We start from the raw sequence: 18,623 nt of genomic DNA on the forward strand, positions 1-18,623 counted from the left end.
TGTGTAGGACATATGTGCACATGCACAGTGTATACGTGCATGGGGATATGCATACATTACATTTGTACATGTATTATGTACAGACACATGTACAAGTACATGTACACAGGCATACAACTGGGAAGTCACCAAAAAAAAGAGGAAATTCAAATTTTTCCAAGACTTTGTACAGTGTTTTTCTATTTTCAATGGCACACTTGGGAAGTACAAAAAGATGAAATCAGCTGATCCGAGGATTTTGCAGACACATGTACAAGTTCCTCCATGCATGTACACAGGCATACAACTGGGAAGTCACACAAAAAAATAAGGAAATTCAAATTTTTCAAAGACTTTGTACAGTGTTTTTCTAATTTCAATGGCACACTTGGGAAGTACAAAAAGATGAAATCAGCTGATCCGGGGATTTTGCATGCCTGATTCACACATATGTACGGCACATGTACATTGTACATTTACCATATACTGGACTGCTTGGGTCTTTACATGTAGATGGTTTCCTTACTCAACAGCATTTGTTCACATGCCACACTCTTGGAAGTCACAAAAAAAAGAGGAAATTCAAATTTTTCCAAGACTTTGTACAGTGTTTTTCTATTTTCAATGGCACACTTGGGAAGTACAAAAAGATGAAATCAGCTGATCCGAGAATTTTGCATGCCTGATTTATATGAACCGGTACGGCACATGTACATTGTACATTGCCAGTTCATCATGTTGCTACTCTAAAAAGGGTCATGTTACAGAAAAATGGTTTTGTTTTTGACAAAATATAGACCCTAGACTGCAAAACCATGTGAAGCTGAATTTAATTTGGTTATTTTGAAAATTTGACCCTAATGTCACACACTGGCCTCCACATTTATGTAAACACCCATATATACTGGACTGCTTGGGCCTTTACATGTAGATGGTTTCCCCGCTCGACAGCATTTGTTCACATGCCACACTCTATGACCATACCCCAGTCTAGACCGGCCCCCATGTAACCTGCCTGCGTGGGAACCCACAGGACACTACCAGCTTGACAGCTCCTCATGGGAATGGCTCTTCTGTCTGCTCAACCTACTCCCCATGGATGACTTCTGGACTTACAGGGGGAGGGGGAGTGGACTGTGGTTCAAATGATGGAAGGGTCTTGTGTTTTAATGGTTTGTCATGTCCTGGGGGGGGGGGAGGGTTGTAATGCAGAGCTTTGTCCCTAATGCTTTAGGATTATATTCCACAGAGTTGTAATATTTTTACGGACCCATATTTCAAGTATATTTTACACCCATGTTATGTATTAGGCTAGCAAAAAATACTTCTGCTTCAAGTTTCCCTACCTACCGTATTCTGACAGCCCCTACCCTAATTGTTAATTATGGGGAAAATGAGAAAAAACACCCAACACCATCAATTTCTACCTTTTACCTTTGACTGCATGCAGACGCCTCCATATGATCGTACACACACAACAAATTGGGAAAAAAAAAAAAATCCCTACCTACCTACCCTATTTTCGAATATTTTTTTTGGCCTTACATGTGTAAGCATTCAACTGGGAACTTGTGTGTGTGGGAAGTAGCAAAAAGAGAAAATTCCTAGACTTTATGTTTTCATTTTTAATGGCATGAAGTGAAAAAAGAAAGAGCAAATCTGTGGATGAAAGGAAAACCTGCCCCCTGATGCACCTATTACCATACCTATTGCGTTGAATCAAAGTGTAGAAAAGACTACGTATTTTACAACTAAAATGTCAGCGTGTACGACATGCAATGTTTTGTCCAAAAAGGCTGATAAGGTCAAAAGATACATTTGTACATGTTGCAGAAAATATTTAGTGAGTATAAAAGCATCCAGCACATTAGAACAAACCAAAAATTAATAAATACCTACAACAGATTCCTATTGGTCGAGAGCCCGTCATTTACGTAAGTAGTTTTAAACCGATAAAACACTAGCTGGTTTTAAACACTTCATTCCTGCACAGCCACGTTCTGCAACACATCTCATGCGCGTGCCAATCTCAATAAAAGGAGATTTGTAGCATTACGCACACGAGGCACATACATGTACCATAGGCATGGCCAGAGAGTGTTTCGCAAAACTAAGGTAAAATTGTTAACACAATCAGTGCAAAAATTGTGAATTTTTTACACGTTTTTACTTTTTGACTGACAGGTACCAGTATGCATGAGTAGGAATAAGACAAACATTTAAAACCAGTTAAAACGGCATCCAGGCCCGTAGCCGAGTTTAAACAAACTTGTTTAAAACGGACAAGCATTCCCTTAATTAACCCTAACCCCCTAGGCCCTTTTTGCTAAGAACCATCCTCAATCCTCCAAAATCCTCCAAAATTTTGCAACTACGATAAATTTTTCAAAATTGTCAGACAGTCCTGCCTCAAAATGCATTCATCGTCAATCCTCCAAAATCCTCCTCATCCCAAAATTTTACACTCCTCTTTATGAAGGATAACCAACGCCAAATCCTTCAAAATCATCAGACAGTCCTGCCACAAAATGCATTCATCCTCAATCTTCCAAAATCCTCATGTGCTTCAATCACCATTCATCCTAAATCCTCAAGAATCCTCATTTGATTCAATCACCATTCATCCTCAATCCTCCAGAATCCTCCAAAACTGCCAGGAGGATTTTGGAGGAGTGAGGTGGGTTAGGGTTAATATCAAAAGATTGCAGTTTGCACCCATTAAAAACACTGGCTGGTCGCTGATAAGACTTGAAAATGAACTGAATACATTGTAATCATCATGAACATCTGTTACATTGATTCATTCATGCCAAACCCTACATGTAAAGTAGACACAATAAAGTCAATATAATGATTCCAAGAAACAAGCATCAACACTCGTCAACACCTGGAATAGAAATCTGTACATTTGCATGTTGGTTTTTTTTTTACAGAATCAACATTACATGTGCATGAGAGAGAGTTCTGTTATCAATGCAATTTGTTATCAACTAGAGACAAAAGACAAATTCCCAGAGGCTAAAGGAGTCAAGCAAGCCCCGTCTGATGGTACACATGCATTTCTGGTTTGTCACATAACTGTAGATTGTGACCAGGGTTGGGGGGGGGGTTGTCATTTAATCAACCCAATTAGCTTGCCTGGATTGGGGTCAGGTGAGGGAATGTTGTTTACCTCTGAAAAAAAGTCACAATCTGTGGTTTGAAATGACCTCACAATGGGGACAATACACCGACTTCAGTCATTATTGAGCTCTCTATGCTTCAATGAAGATACTCCACCAATTTGTTCAATGTGATGTAAACAACCTCTTAATTTTCTAGCACTATGGTTTTTTAAAGGTAAAATGCAACATTTACTTAATTGTTGAAATTTTCAGAAATAGATGGATTTGGGTGGTTTTTTTTTAACCCAAACCCCTTGGGCTCTTTTACTAGAAAGTATCCTGAATCCGCCAAAATTCATCAATTTTGCCATGCAAAAAACTGTTGGTGGCCGCTGGCGAGCGAGTCCATCAGAATCCACCAGTTAGACGGGGGTAAATCTGTTGAGATCATAAATCCATCAAAGTCCCCCAACTGCTCAATATAAAGGTATCCTGAATCCATCAAAATCCTGCAGTTCCACTAGGCTTACAATCTTGAATCCATCACAATCCCCCAATTTGTGAATCTGCCGAAACCTGTGGATTTTGATGGACTTGGTACTTATGGCTTGCCTGCCAAAATCCCCCAAAAAGGGGGGATGGATTTTGATGGCGTTGAGGAGGTTAGGGTTTAGAATTAGATTGTAATAAACTCTCTAAATGAAGTCTAAAGGACAAATAATAGCATTTTGGATATTCAGATTCGTTGATTTTTTATTTTTGTTTATTTTTGCATAGTGTATTATAGTATTTATGCACACTTTGCAAGAACGCACAACACAATTTTATTTGCAGGACCCACACTAAGCACTTTGTTTACGACGGTGCAATTTTACATCCGGCTGACTGGCTGAATGCATCCTTGTGTATTGTACACCTCAGATGCATTGTATACGTTTGGTGTGATTGTCATTTGAATTGATGCATTGTACATGTATTTATAACTGGTCCAAAGTTCTCGTTCACTCCCTAAGTGGCATGTATGGGGGTTGGTAGTTAAGTACTGGATATTCCCCTAGTTGCAGTAAACAGAACTATATACCTGTGTGATATTTGACATTTACTGGGCCATAGTAACCACTATTGACCTGTATTAAAATCGTAACTCCCTAGGCCTTTTTGCTAGGATGCAGCCTCAATCCTGCAAAATCCCTCAATCGGCCTCATGGAAAAATAGCCTCAATCCTGCAAATTCCTTCATTATTTCTTGAATATGGACCGTGGAGGGTGACCACTGCCTGAATCCTGCAAAATCCTGCGGCAGTGACTGTCAATATGTTGAGGCTTGGCCAGTGACATCCTGGAGCAGTACAGAGGATTTCAAGCATAATCCAGGCCTATATTTATGCATGGCTGAGCAAAAACAACACAAGGTCCGGCCCAAGACCTTGACAAAGTGCATCCTACGAAATCAGTAAGGCACGTTTGCCATGTAACCTCAATCCTCCAAATTCCTCCACTTTGGCAAAGAGGATTTTGAAGGATTCAGGGCGGTGGTTAGGGTTTAATAACCCACAGTGACTCCTGGGCTATTGGTTAGGCAGTTAGGCCTTTTCACACTGTCCAAAATCTCCGGGTTGAAACCGGTTCCGTGTTGAGAATTTGTAGTGTGAAAACACAGGGGCCGTAGCCGGATTTAACGCTACACGGTTCACGTAGCGGCCGTTCCCGTCAAGAACAGTGTGAACGTTGTGTCTTTCCGATCCGTGTCGAAAACAACCCGGGCTGAAACGGTTCGAAACGGAGATAGTGTGAAAAGGCCTTTAGTCAACTAAATCACTCTGGAACTTCACCAAGACAAAAGCTGTTGCCTGTTCAGACCCGGCAATGCAGTACAATCCAGTTGAACATGATATAAGTACAAAGTATTACAGTGTGATACATTGTTATACAAAGTATTACAGTGTAATACATTGTTATACAAAGTATTACAGTGTAATACATCGTTACACAAAGTAATACATCATGCATATTGTAACACAAAGTATAGGTAATGCAAAATATTACATTGTAATACAACTAGTACATAATAGTATACCAAGTTTTAGAGTGTAAAACAACTCAGCTTATATTAGTGTAATAGCGCAGGTGAATACCAGATGCCACAACGAATCACCAACAAAACAAAAAAACCTGTTACGGGGTCAAACAGAATTTTCCACGGACATCTGACAGAAAATAGAAAAGTAAGTCATGACCTTCAAAAAAGGATGTACATATTTCTCCATCTCCTCCCCATCTTCCTAAAATTTGATGTCTGTCAGAGTCTATTTTTAGCCTCATACAATCGTGCATCATTGGGCAAAATTATACACATAAAGAGAACTGACAAAAAAAGTTAGCCTTGAATGCTGGCCAAGCATAAGTAATCAACAATATTGTGGAAGTTTCAAACCTTTTGACAAGTTGTACTTTTGCAGAACACGAACACCGACACTTGTTTTTTACTTCATCACAAAGGAGGACTAGCAAACAACATCCTTCCTGAGAAATGTTGCAGACTTGAAAATGATGCCAGAACTTTAAGGGAGTAGAGGATAGGCAGTCAGGAATCCAACAGGTTTGAGAGTAAAATCACAACATGACATCAAGTGGAGTGTGGTCCATAAGGTGTACACACAAGCTAAGTCACCCATCTACTACACACACTCTGCTTACTTGTACACAGCTAGCTAGCGATGTACCCATTCCCAGCCAAGTCCTGCCAAACACACACATAAATCCCCTGGCTTATCAAAGCAAAACCTTGGTGCCTGACCCCCACGCATGGCCAACCAAACACAAGGCCCGTTTTATCCCCCCCCCCCCCCCCCACCACCACCACTGCTTTCAAAATCTGGTCTCAGCCCCATTGTGTGAGACATGACGGAGCAAGCGGTACCCGGCACCAGACTAATAGCCTTTGGAAAACCTTGGTAAACTAACACCTCATTTGCATACGTTTTTCCCAGGCCATGGCTGTTCCGGGTTGCGAGCAGGGCAACCCCACCCCCCTGGAAAACTTCATTGTGGTTATAACTTATAACACTGGAGATTGTGTAGAGGTATAGAGCAAGGAACAGATATCATACACACATGTCAAGTACAGCTGTCCCTGTAGACTACACTACATACTCTACTGTGCATGTACAGTACATGCGCACATAATATGTGATGCGATCAAGCTGAATGAGTCGTTTGTTGGGAATTTTTATTTGGAGATACAGGCCAAAATAGGGCCACTTCATCACATCACTTCATCACATCTCTTGGTGTTCTGACTTCCATAATTTTTGAACGGAAGATGGTACCAGCATGCAGTTTTCACAGCAGTATGCTGAGATTGTGTTCTTTTCAAATCTGTAATAAAAAGATTTTTGACAAGGGTCGACAAATGACTCATGTAGCTTGATCCCATCACATATTGTGTCTCACATGTTTATGGTGTACGGTACATTTTAAGTGTCATTTGCAACTCAAACTAGAACAGGCTGTTGATCTACATGCGTGCAGACTGGTACATTTGTACATGTACCAAAACATGGGCCCGTTTTCATGGCTTTGCATGCTTGTACTGTTTTTGCGAAAAATTGTCTTCTGCGCATGTTTACGGTACACATGGGCGTAGCGAGGGGGGGGGGGGGCAAGCGCTTGTACCCCAAAAACATTTTATCATGTTTCATTTCAGTGCTGAAAAGTAAATTCCAATATGGTAACAACACTGTCGTTTCGGTTTGCGGTAACACCATGTGGTAATAACTACTGCTTAGAAGATATTTAGTTCAGAAAAGAACTTGTCCTGCTTATTATCAACTTTCGCTATGTAGGTTTTTTTTTGTTCTGATAACTGTCCATGTTATAATCCAGTTTTTGTGGACAGTTAACATAATTTTCAAAATATGCAAATTAAGCCAGGTAAAACAGATTACTGTAAGAGTAAGACAGGTGAACATGAATTCCCAGCATTCCCAAATAAGAAAATGTGATAGACTTGAATAAATTCCAAAAACCACCGTGGCCAATTTCATATGGCTACTCACCACAGAAATTTAGTTCCAAACAAAATAATCATCTCTCAACATGACTCGCTAGTTGTAGGAACAACATTTAGGCATGCAACTGGGAATTTAGAAAAACCGACGAAATTCCAAACCACACAAGACTTTGTACAGTGTTTTTTAATTTGTAATGGCATTTGTGAGAAGTAAAAATCAAGGAAATCAGCGGATCCGAGGAAAAGTTGCATGCCTGAACTCTGTAAACAGTTCCTAGCGAGCAGCTAAGGTCCCTCCGTTCTGCAGCAGCTCACCATAAATCCGTTTCATAATTGCACTGGCTCCTGATAAAAGTCTCCACAGTGCAACGTCAACTACCAAAAGCTATCCATCCAGGCATTGAAGAAATACAAGTCAGCCACTTGCTGTGAGATTGACCTCCGGTGACCTCACTCTAGAATTCCCCTCTTCTTTTCTGAAGTGAAGGACTTATAGTCTCTTTGAACAGTTGTACAATGGGGGCAAGGACCCCGGGCCAATTTTCGGAAGTTTGTAAGCACACAATTTTGCGGCAGGTACAAAACTTTTCGCCTAACAAAAATAGATTACCACTGAACAAATGTCATTACTCATAGGATACACCAGACTGGGACCTGGAGTGCAGAAAAAAAACATGCACAACAAAATCAGGCCAACTTTACTCCCTCTTTAGCCAACAAAATTCTCCAAAATTTTCATGAGGCAAAGACAAGGTCCTCAGTATTGCACCAGCTAAGTTTTAGGTCTCAATTAAAATTTTACTCAATAACTTTTTATAATAAAGCACTTGGATTGGCAAAATGTAGAAAACTATTGCCAAACAGAGATAGATTACACCACAAAAATGTCAAGGGAACACATGTTTCTTCCAAGCCAAATTTTGGCTGGTTTCATGATTTGTGGTATGCAGAAAAAATTTGCCAAATGAAAGCGATTTATTACCATTCGAAAAAAGTTAGAAGATACATGTACATTTATAACACCTCACCCACAGATTCTGTGTCTTGATTGGCCGAGAGCGAGTCACATGATACTTTCTATTTTTGCTATCTTTCAGTGCACGACCAAAAGTACTATACCCATAGCAACCAAAGTCCATTAGCAACCAAAGTACACGTACTATTTCCACGGCGCGGTATTTGTGTGTAAATGCATGCTGGAGTGCGCGTTGCGCGTTGCACGTAGCGCGTATTGTTCCAAAGAGAGCGCGTCGCAGGGTTGGGTTCAAACATTTCGTGAAGGGGTAGTTTGGAAGAGAGAAATACATTTTCCACCAATTTTGTATTAAAATTGAAGTTATTTCAACTGTGTTCAGATTTAAATAATTTAAAATATTAAAACCAAGCAGAATCTGTGGGTGAAGTGTTATAAAACAAATATTGAATGCTTTATCTCGCGGTGAAGTAAAACTAGCCTCCCTCGGTGATCCATGGAACATTCTATTTTCTCTCGGCTTCCCCTCGGGAAAATATAATGTCCATGGATCACCTCGGGAGGCTAGTTTTACTACACCACTCGAAACATTCAATATTTGTATAGTATGTTCCTTCTTGTCCATTTTTGGGGCCGTGGACATTTTATTGACTTCAGTAACTTTATGCAAACAAGGATTTATCATTGTCGTCAACACTGATAACATTACATTTTTACTAGCAAGGTCATACATGATATAATCAAATACAATGTACTTATAAATGAAAACACAGTTGAAACATAACAAAAACTACAATTAGAAAATTCAGGCAAAAGAATCAGGCAACACCAACTTACCACAAATTATCCACAAAGAGCCAATGTACATCCAGTCAGTTCCACAAAACTTCATCCAAGTGAAAACTCTTTCGAATTTTTAAATTCTGCAAATATATAACATGAGACAATACAGTACTGTATAAATAAGGCTTTCCGTAACAAGACTTCACTCAAATTTCTTATTTGGCCTCTCAACACTTTGTATCTGCCTAACCTCTTATTGGCATTTGATTTCTATGAATGTAGGTCATTTGAAATGAACAAAGAACGATAAAGATTGAACTATTTTTGGCAATCAGTTTTTGGTCGGATTCCCATGGGAGTGTGGACAGCTCCCCTCATCTGTGTTAGTCATAACACGGTCTGCAAGAGGTCTGTTTTAGTGAGATGGTTGCGTGTCAGGAGGATCACCGACACCTGTTGCTGCTGGCTCTACGGTTCAAGCCAAGCCGGTAACCTTACTTCACTGCCTGGGTATACATTGGGATACAGGTACCCTACAGCTGATTGCTGTGTTACTTTGCTCTTTTGCCATTTGGTATATGCTTCGTGCACCGACGACAGAGGGCGCCATTTAGACATCTCAAAACAGCAAACAGCAAGATCTATGGTAAATCAGATACCGGTACACAGTTCAACTATCTTTACTTGAAATCATGCTCATGGACTATAGTCCAACAAGTCCTGTTGACTTTTCCTCAAAACCAAGCTAATTGAGGTTGGTCGCATCGCTGATACAACTGTGTGCCAAGACGACGAGGTTTCCTGATGATGTCTCGGCCATCATTTGACTAGAGACATTTTCACTTAGCCCCAACTGCCTACTTTTCAAGTAGTTTTAATAAGTAGAAGACCATGTCCATCAAAATCCATCACTCACTGTGCTTCACAGAATGCTTCAGGACCAAATCCGTTGAAATCCACCACTGGGGCTGGTGGATTTTGATGGACTTGGTACACGTGGCTTATCTGCCAAAATCCCCGAAATGGGGGATGGATTTTGATGCAGTTGGTTAGGTTAGGGTTAGTAATTAGAGGCAGGTGTAAGTTATGTCACGATTTACTCAGTCAGTGGCCTTAAACTATAAACTGTATTGTAGAGACCATATAAAAAGTAAACATGAAACAGCAGTACGTTTCCAAATAAAGCTGTCTACCCGTCACTCAGTACATGTGTATCAAACTATCAGTTTGTCCAGTTTGGGTCTGTATCTGTCATCCCAAAGGAGACAGACTGAAGACACGATGAAATGTGGAAATAATCGCTAAATTATTTACCAGTTGGCGTGGTTGGTCTCAGCAACTGGAAATGGTTAGCACCCCCTACCCCCCCCCCCCCCCACAAGGTCATGGGAGGATACCACAAATGGTGTCAATATGGGTGATACTTCCTGAAAGAAGTCAATTATTGATGTTTCACAGAAAAAGACTGATCAATTTGGTCTTGGATTGAATGAACACTTCTTCTGCCAAACATGCTGTGTACCCTCACTACAAGGATGGGTAGTATCGAAAACGAAGACCCCTAAAACGAAGACCGAAGACCGAAGACCCTCTCAAAAACAAAGACCTGTTTTTGAGTGGGTCTTTGTTTTTGAGTGGGTCTTCGGTCTTCGGTCTTCGGTCTTCGTTTTAGGGGTCTTTGTTTTCGATACTACTACCTAGAAGAATGTCGTGATCTGTGATCAAACTTTGTACTCACTCTTGCACTTGGATACTTTTCTGTACTAACCATTCTGATCAAAATGTGCTCAACTACAGAAGTATAGGGCTCGCTCAATGATGGCCATCTATGTAGGAGAACTGCAAAGTTGTGTATTTTACGCAATCAAGCACACATTTCGCAGTGTTGAAAATGTTCCAAACGCGCGCGCTTGTTGCTCAAAATGTGTTTGAAATACAACGCAGCCGATGTGTGTTATGCAAGTTGACGCTCAAAATGCAGAAGCATGTGGATAGTCTATAGGAAATGACGTCATTTGAACAAGACCCATAGCACTGAGGTACTGCATACTAGCACTAATACTCAAACTCATACTTAAGCACAATATTTCATCATTTCCTTCTTTATTTTTTTTCTAAATAATACCGACGGAAAAAATACTCCACGCCAACACTGTCCTGAGCTTAGGACAGGAAGAACTGATTGTTTATCTCAAAATACATGTAGGTCTAGGCCTACCCATTGCCCATGTAAAACTAACTGGAGCAGATACTGGTTTTGTACCAAGACCAGAACGAATTGCCTATAGGTTGTAAAAATGTGATGTAAGTCACTGTGGCATTGCCCTTTGGCACAACTAATGTTCTAATAAAACAAACGGGTTATGTCAGATTAAGAAAGGTCTTACAACCTAGTCACAACATACCCCTTGAATGTTTAGGATGGAAGATTTTAAAGAATTCAGGAAGGTTCCAAGCAAAAACATGAGCTCAAGTACGAAAGAAATCTCAAAAGACATGTGTTAGGAAGGAACATAAGTTTTTTAAATGAGGGAAAATCCCTGGGATTGGGCTAATAAGCACATATTGAGAACCAATCTATCCAGTTGACCCTGCCAATGATCTTGAAATGATCAAAACTTCCGGTTTTCATCCCATTCCTTCCCCAAACACCCCAACACCCCTGACAGGCGGACTGGTAATAAAATTGTCGGTCTGTCAAGAAACGGGAACACCTGTTGTAGGGAAATCACATCAAATTTGTTGCGTTATGTGTTTGTCTGAACTTGTCTGGATAGTTGCCGAGCTGTTTATGCCATCTAGTTTAAGGGATGTGTACTCAACAAAATCCTGGCACAGAAACACGTACAAATGTCTTTTACCGAGAAACAACTTTTCCAGACAACTAAAGCAGTATAGTCTGGAGAACACAAGTGCAAAACTCAGCCACTGTTACTTTCAATTGTGCTTGACGACCCACTTTTGTCAAAGATTTTGCCTTTGGTTAAACAGTACAGCAGTGTCGTAGGGGATTTACCTCCCCCTCCCCCCCCCCCCCCCCCCCAAAAAAAACCCCCAAAATTTGTACTGATTTCCCTTGTTTTCACAAGTGCCCCTTTTTTTCACGAGTGCCTTTTTCACGAGTGGTCTTTTTTCATTGGCAAGTTTGCTGCCATGAAAAGCGCCACCTATTGTCCAACAGTGCCCATGATCGTCCACTTTGAACAGCATTCCCATAGGAAGATGGTGATGGTGACGTGCTCCCCCCTCCCCCCCCCCCAACACTTTTGTATTTTACAGGGACATTGGAAAAACTCTCTATAGCTTTCAGCACAGATGATGTGAATGCCATTTTTTGCATCAACCCCCAATCAAAATGCCAGGGATAAGATTGTCAATTGCAAAAAAGTCTGAAAATTGGATGAAAGGTCTGAAAGATGCATATCTGTCTATACTAATAATGTCTTTCTCTCAAATTCAAAGTCTGAATTAAGATAAAAGTCTGAAAAAAATCTCATGCCTGAAAAGACCTCGCAACACCCTGTGCAGTGTTGAAATTTGTAGGATTGAGCAAGCATCCTAGCAAAAAGTCCAAGGGCAAAAGGGGGGGGGGGGGAGAAAGAAAAACCTAATGAACAGTTTACGTTCTGTCTTAACCAATCAAAAGTTCCTGTTTTGAAACACAACAAACACTCAAGTCTCTTAAACGCTGTCAATAATACTCCCTCCAAAAATTATCCCCAAATTATTTTGCTAAAGTGAATGGAATGTGCCCTACATTCCAACTGGTATTTGACTTTTTTTCACTCTTTTTTTAAAAATTTTACCGAGAACTGTGCAACTTGGGGACAAGGACTTTCAGCAATCGCTGATCAATGGTTCAGTAGAGTTGACATTTAAATTGCTGCGGGGCGTTTTACAGGGATTGTGCGGCATTCAATCCAACCAGTGACCCGACGCTGTAGTCGCTTGCCACATTCACGCCGAAAAATGAAAAGGAAGGACAAGATTTGAATATGGATAATATACAATACATCGCCGTGTAATGCACATCGTCCAGGCTACATGGAGGTATGCTAAGTAGGCACCTTGCAGTTTTGGGCAATAAGAAATGGCTAAGGCCAAATAAAAAGAAAACATGTTTAGCGTCCCCACCAACTTCCTTTTTGGAGGTCCCCGTTTTTTTTTGTTTTTTTTATCACAAAAAAATGATAAATTTTCAACAGTGACATCATTTTGGCTTCTTTGTCTGTTGCGTCTAGCCCATATAAAGCTGGTATGTCACTTCTGAGTCCAAGTGGCCGCCATTTAAAAAAAAGCTGGCGGCCATCTTGAAAAATAGCCCAGTCGGGTGGCCATTTTGGAAGTGGGGGAAAGGGCCTCCTCCTTCCTTTTTTTCAAAAAGGCAGGACGCTAAACATTTTTTTTTTTTGGCCTAAATGTGCAAAGACACAAAAGTTACTGTTAGTGTTCACAAACTTGCAAATGTGAACAATGGCAGAACAAAAATTGACATTTTTAAGAACATATGGGTAATTCCAGCATCGTGAAAGGAATATGTCCGTGACAGAGCCACTTAACCATTATATCCAATTAATGATTCAGAGAAATGATCCAAAACTCCTAGTCTGTAATCTCCTTGACCTTTACCAGAAGACGGATAAGATTTGAATCTTACATTTTTACTGAGTTCTTAAAAGCTGTTTTACGGACGTTGCATAATGCAGGAATTGCCCATGAGTTTTCCTAACAACTTCTTTATAATGAAATCAGATACACAACGTAAACAGAGATGAAACTGGCCTTGGCAAAACAAATCTGAAATTGAACCTTGGTTGCGAGCCACAGCTTCGCGCAGCGCAGCACAGCGCATCAATGTCACAGGTCAGTATTTAACCTTTTCTCTAGCCGGAAAGCATCTGATCAGTGTTGGTCTAGGTGTTTTACCCTTGTGCACATTTTACGTGCCATTTTCATTGACTTTTCTTGGAAATAATAATTAAAAAAACATTTTGTGGAAAAAGCCCTAAGAATCATTTTTGTTAGATGGTAAAAAAATCTGAAGTTTCATTGGAAAATTTTTAAAATCTGATTTCAGATTAAAATCTGAAAAGTTTCATCTCTGCGTAAATGAAATAAACTACAAAATCACGTACATACAATGTACATGTACCTAGGCATACGCAAGACTTAAAACACATACTGATGCCATCAACATACAGCTTTAACATGTCACAATATTTGCCAGACTCGCTGGTAAAACTGAGAAACACACCGAATCAATACTTCAGAAATAAGAGCCTCAACACCTGTTAAACCAGCAAGTGCATACATTTGTGTAATTTACAAAGTCGCGACTCTTGCCCTGCACCACAAAAATCTGGAGGGGAAAAAGCGTAACAGTCAACACATACCGAACGGTACCCACCCCACCAGTGTGTATACATGTACATCTGTAGTGTAGTTCTGTCACCAGTACAACCACTGCTTCCGACACAAGCCTGGAACAGCTCTACAGGACCCCCTGCCTACCGACTTATGAGCCAATGTCAAAGGTCACTGAGGCAAATTAACACTGCATGGAAGACTTTTTCTATGAATTGGGGTCAACCGGGGTCAGCAGCACTGGATGGAGGAAAGCTTCCCGATTGGAATGCTTGATCTTCCAGGTCCCTCCATACATGTACCCCCTCCGTCACCCCGGGGGAGGGCACAGGGTCACCATTCCACAAAGCCAATTTTTTGGGGTCCCTTTTGGTAGTTTGTCAGGTGTTTTTCAGAGGGGATTCTGGCATTCCTGCGGTGGTATTTCAAGTACAGAATGTATACAAGGCATACCAGTAATTGTTGAGGCATTTTGAATGCAACCGAGGAGTGTCGTATTGCTTTTGTGGAGAGATTTGCTAAACACGAAAAGGGATTTTTTTTTGCGATGTTAACAAAATTATTATTCAACTTTCTTAAGCGATCCATGTATTTTTTTGTGTGTACTTTGGTTTGCTTACATATTTTTTCAACATATACTTACACAATTCACAGAGTATATTTTTCCAATGAAATACTTGAAAATACTTGAAAATGCTTAACTTTTATTTTACCAGAGTTTAAAAATTGAATTGATGGCTCACTTCATTATAAGTGCGATGAAAAAATCCTTGAAGGTTGAGTCTTAATTACTCCTGACCATGCCTTTGTTGAATACTAACCCTAACTTCCTAGCATGATTTACTACTACCAGTAGGAACCATACCCATCCTGGCAAATTATTATAGGAAACTGCACACATATTTCAGACTTTGTTTCTGGAGGTGTGCCAACCCAATGTAAAAGACTGTCAGTTTAGGGGTACTGTACCCATCCTGACAGATTCCAACAAAACATAACATTGGGGTTTGATGGGTTGAGTTCTGTTATTGTTTAGAAAGCGTCATTTGGTACAGCTGTACAATGTATACACACATATGTACACCCATGCTTGTGCAGTCTTTCACATACATGTACATAAAATTTCTCAATGAACTACAGACGATGTGACATTGTTTACACATTGGATGTTGTGATCACGTGATGTCAAATTCAAGCAGACGGTTATATTATCTTCTGCACTACGCATAGAACGGTTTAAAAGTGTTGACATATATAGACCATGATCCCCATCATGGCGTCGCCAGGATGTTTTTCTAGAGGGGGCAAAGCACCTTTTCCCCTAAAAATCCCTGTACTTTTCCAGCATAATCTCAGTTTATCATTTTTCGAGGATGGACATTCCCCCACCCATTTAATAAACAGCAACAGGAATTTGCGCCTTCTTTTCTTCCCCCCCCCCCTCTTCCCCCCCCCCCCCCCCTCTCATGACACCCATGTACCCCATGATGTCATGTCGCTAAATAACAACCGGAAACCAAAACATGTACTCGTCTTTTGCATGTTATTTGGCCCACATTAAGTGTCAGTATTATGTCAACACTTTTAAGAGATATGTGTAGAAGAGAACTGTTTGGCCCCCTCCCCCCTTTGCCCCCCCCCCCCCCCCTCGCGACGCGCATGTTTCCCATGACATCATGCTTATGCAACCACCAGGGAAACCAAACATTTCTTCATCTTTTGCACATTATTTGGCCCACATTAAATGCCAGTATTATGCCAACTCTTTTAAAGCTACAATCCATCATTTGCAGCTATCCAAAAAGTAACTGGCGAAATTATTGTTGAAAAACATACTTGGTTGAAGGATAGCATGGGAACTAAACTCCCTGTGAAATTATTCTTTCTGGCAAGCTGTCATTTTGAAGAAATCAACAAAAGAAGGCCTTTCCAACGGTGCGTCTAAAGACGCACAGTTGGAAATTTCCGTTAGTAGTTCCTTTTTTTATTCGGCGAAGCGCACGTAAGCGTCGGAACGATGCACGCGCGCGTACAAAAATTCGTCGGATCGGTGCGCTACATCGCGTAGCCGCAATCGGCTCAGTGAGAACGTGTCTCGGACGCTGGATTCAGTTTCAATTCAAAACATGATTCAGCACTTTTTGATTTGAAATAGAGATCCTGGAATGCTCTTTTTCTCGAAATATACAGCTGAAGCTGAGCTGAAACTTCATCAGGTTAATTGTTCAGCACCCTTCTTTAGATTTTGAGCATGTTTGTTGCTTCAAATGAACAAAATACACAAATTACAAAATGTAAAATGACAGACTGTATGTTTAAGCCATTCATACTTGTATTAGATTAGATATGTGCAGAAGAGAACCGTTTGCTGAAAGTTGACATCACATGACCACAAAATCCAATTTGTAAACAAATGTCAAATGGTCCATACAAACATAGTCCAGAATTTGGGGAGAAAATGTGACTTTCTTATCACATTTTCCATTGGCAAATCATGTCAATCAATCAACACACTTACACCAGTGCAGGGTGTGCTGGTAACGAAGCTGCTGTTCCATGTATCAAGCCTAATCCCCCGGGAAATGGGTACAGGTTTCTACACTTGTGAGAATAGCCACTATAAGCCAAACAGATCTATTGTGGTCACAATTGGCCAAAAAGACTGATCATTTGTCCAAAAAACTCGGAATACAGCACAATTTTTTTTATCTTTTCACTGACATAAAATGGCGCTTCTGATTTTTTTTTTACTTGCTGGTTTATTGTGTATACTTACCTTATTCCCCACCGAAAAAAAGAACTTCTAAGCAATAGCGACATTTTCGATTTTTTTTTTCATCCCAGAAAATTAAGAATATTCTTCTTTTATTATTTTTTATTGACTCCAACATTTAATTGCAGAGTATCACATTTTCTTTTTCTGATTCGTGGCTCTGGAGAATTTTTTTTTAAAGATAATAAAGTCCGAAATTGTAAAACAGTCTGATTCCCATCTCGTGAATACGAAGTCACAACGACAATGTTGGAGCGGAACCAGACTAAGATTTGTCACAGTAAAAATATTCAAGTCCCAAAAAACGGTCATTGTGATGTTCAGTGCCTATCCAGCGAAATAGCGCTTACTAAAAGAAAGCCGGATCTGGCTGAACATCCACTGCCGGTTTTTTTTTATTAGAAATAATTAATGACAAAAAAATCATTTTAATTTCTAATTCTACGATTACGAAGACAGGTCACAGCAAAAAGTCGCAATTCTCTTAAAAATGTCCTACAATATGTAATCAATTATTCTTCAACCACAATACGTTTAGGATTAGACCCGTGAACGTGGTGTTGTAAACAATGCCATGCTCCGTCCTCATGTAAATACACTTGAAATTGTCACGCGGCAAGTCATTTCACAAGTATTATAAGTACTTCTAAGTTCTACTTGCATACAAAGATTTCTGTAAATTCACACGAGTTTAGGATCTTGCATTGCCAAGAAATTTGAGGGGAAAAAACGACCTCGACATGACAACAAACGTTTGAACTGAACTTTGATTTTCTGCAGTCACGCATGGTGTGCTGGTACTCCGAGTCATGCGAGCGCGAAAAAATTCTTGAAAAGGGCACTTGCACATCCGTGCTGAAATGAAGTCACGTTTTTGGTCTCCAGACTCTTGGTCTCCGTAAAATCAAATAGTGGGGGGGGGGGGTCCATCTGTCAATGGGGGAGCTGTTCAAAACCGACGATTATGCACACTAACGGACGCTAGGCCTATATGGTGCTTTTCAGGGCTATACATGCGTGAAATTTAAAAAAAGGCACCCGGAACGAGCGATAGCACAAAAAAGGGCACAAATTCTTCTTATATAATAAAATGGGCACTTGTTAAAAGGGCACTCTTTACGAAATATTATGGGAGGTATAGGTACTGGTGAAAAAAAGGGCATTTGAATGGAAAAGGGCAGTCTTTACAAAATATTGGAGTGGTAAATCCCCCCCCCCCCAACTGGCTACGCCTATGATCCCAGTGACTTGTCCACAATCGATATCACGCACGCACATGACGCACGCGCACGGCTTAGGAACTGGCTGCAAAATTAATAACACACAACAAAGTTTGAAGTGACTGTTCACTATTTTACTCAGAATTACGACCAAAATTACGCTATATAACATAATTATGACCAACACTAACTTGTCACTATCTTCTGGATATATACAGAGCTACTCATCCAAGATCCTTTGAAAACTTGCCATTAAAACAGGATTTAAAGTACAAAGAAGTTTCACACTCACCCGACAAAACCAGAATTTTGTTCTCATATCCCAGTCTGGTACTAATATAACATACTATCAAAAACCTGATGGTACAGTCTGGGTACCAGATGTATTCATAAAACCATTTACTATTTGCCAGAA

The 18,623-nt window shown here is 40.2% G+C and overlaps 1 protein-coding gene across 2 annotated transcripts in view; it reads right to left on the bottom strand.

Annotated features, from left to right (window-relative positions):
• The window catches only part of LOC119725688 (recombining binding protein suppressor of hairless-like), a 45,246-nt gene extending 26,670 nt beyond the window's left edge, over positions 1–18,576 (bottom strand). The window contains exons 1-2 of one of the 2 annotated variants that reach the window (XM_038197211.1): positions 18,501–18,576; positions 8,906–8,991 (exon numbers count right to left, since the gene is read on the bottom strand). The gene's annotated coding sequence lies outside the window, so the exon portion shown is untranslated. Of the gene's footprint in view, positions 1–8,905; positions 8,992–18,399 lie in introns of both variants that reach the window. The other variant, XM_038197212.1, reaches the window with a different exon arrangement.
• Between the last annotated feature and the right edge of the window lie 47 nt (positions 18,577–18,623).

Source organism: Patiria miniata, unplaced genomic scaffold (assembly GCF_015706575.1).
Source record: "Patiria miniata isolate m_02_andy unplaced genomic scaffold, ASM1570657v1 HiC_scaffold_19, whole genome shotgun sequence".
NCBI classification, from domain to species: domain Eukaryota; kingdom Metazoa; phylum Echinodermata; class Asteroidea; order Valvatida; family Asterinidae; genus Patiria; species Patiria miniata.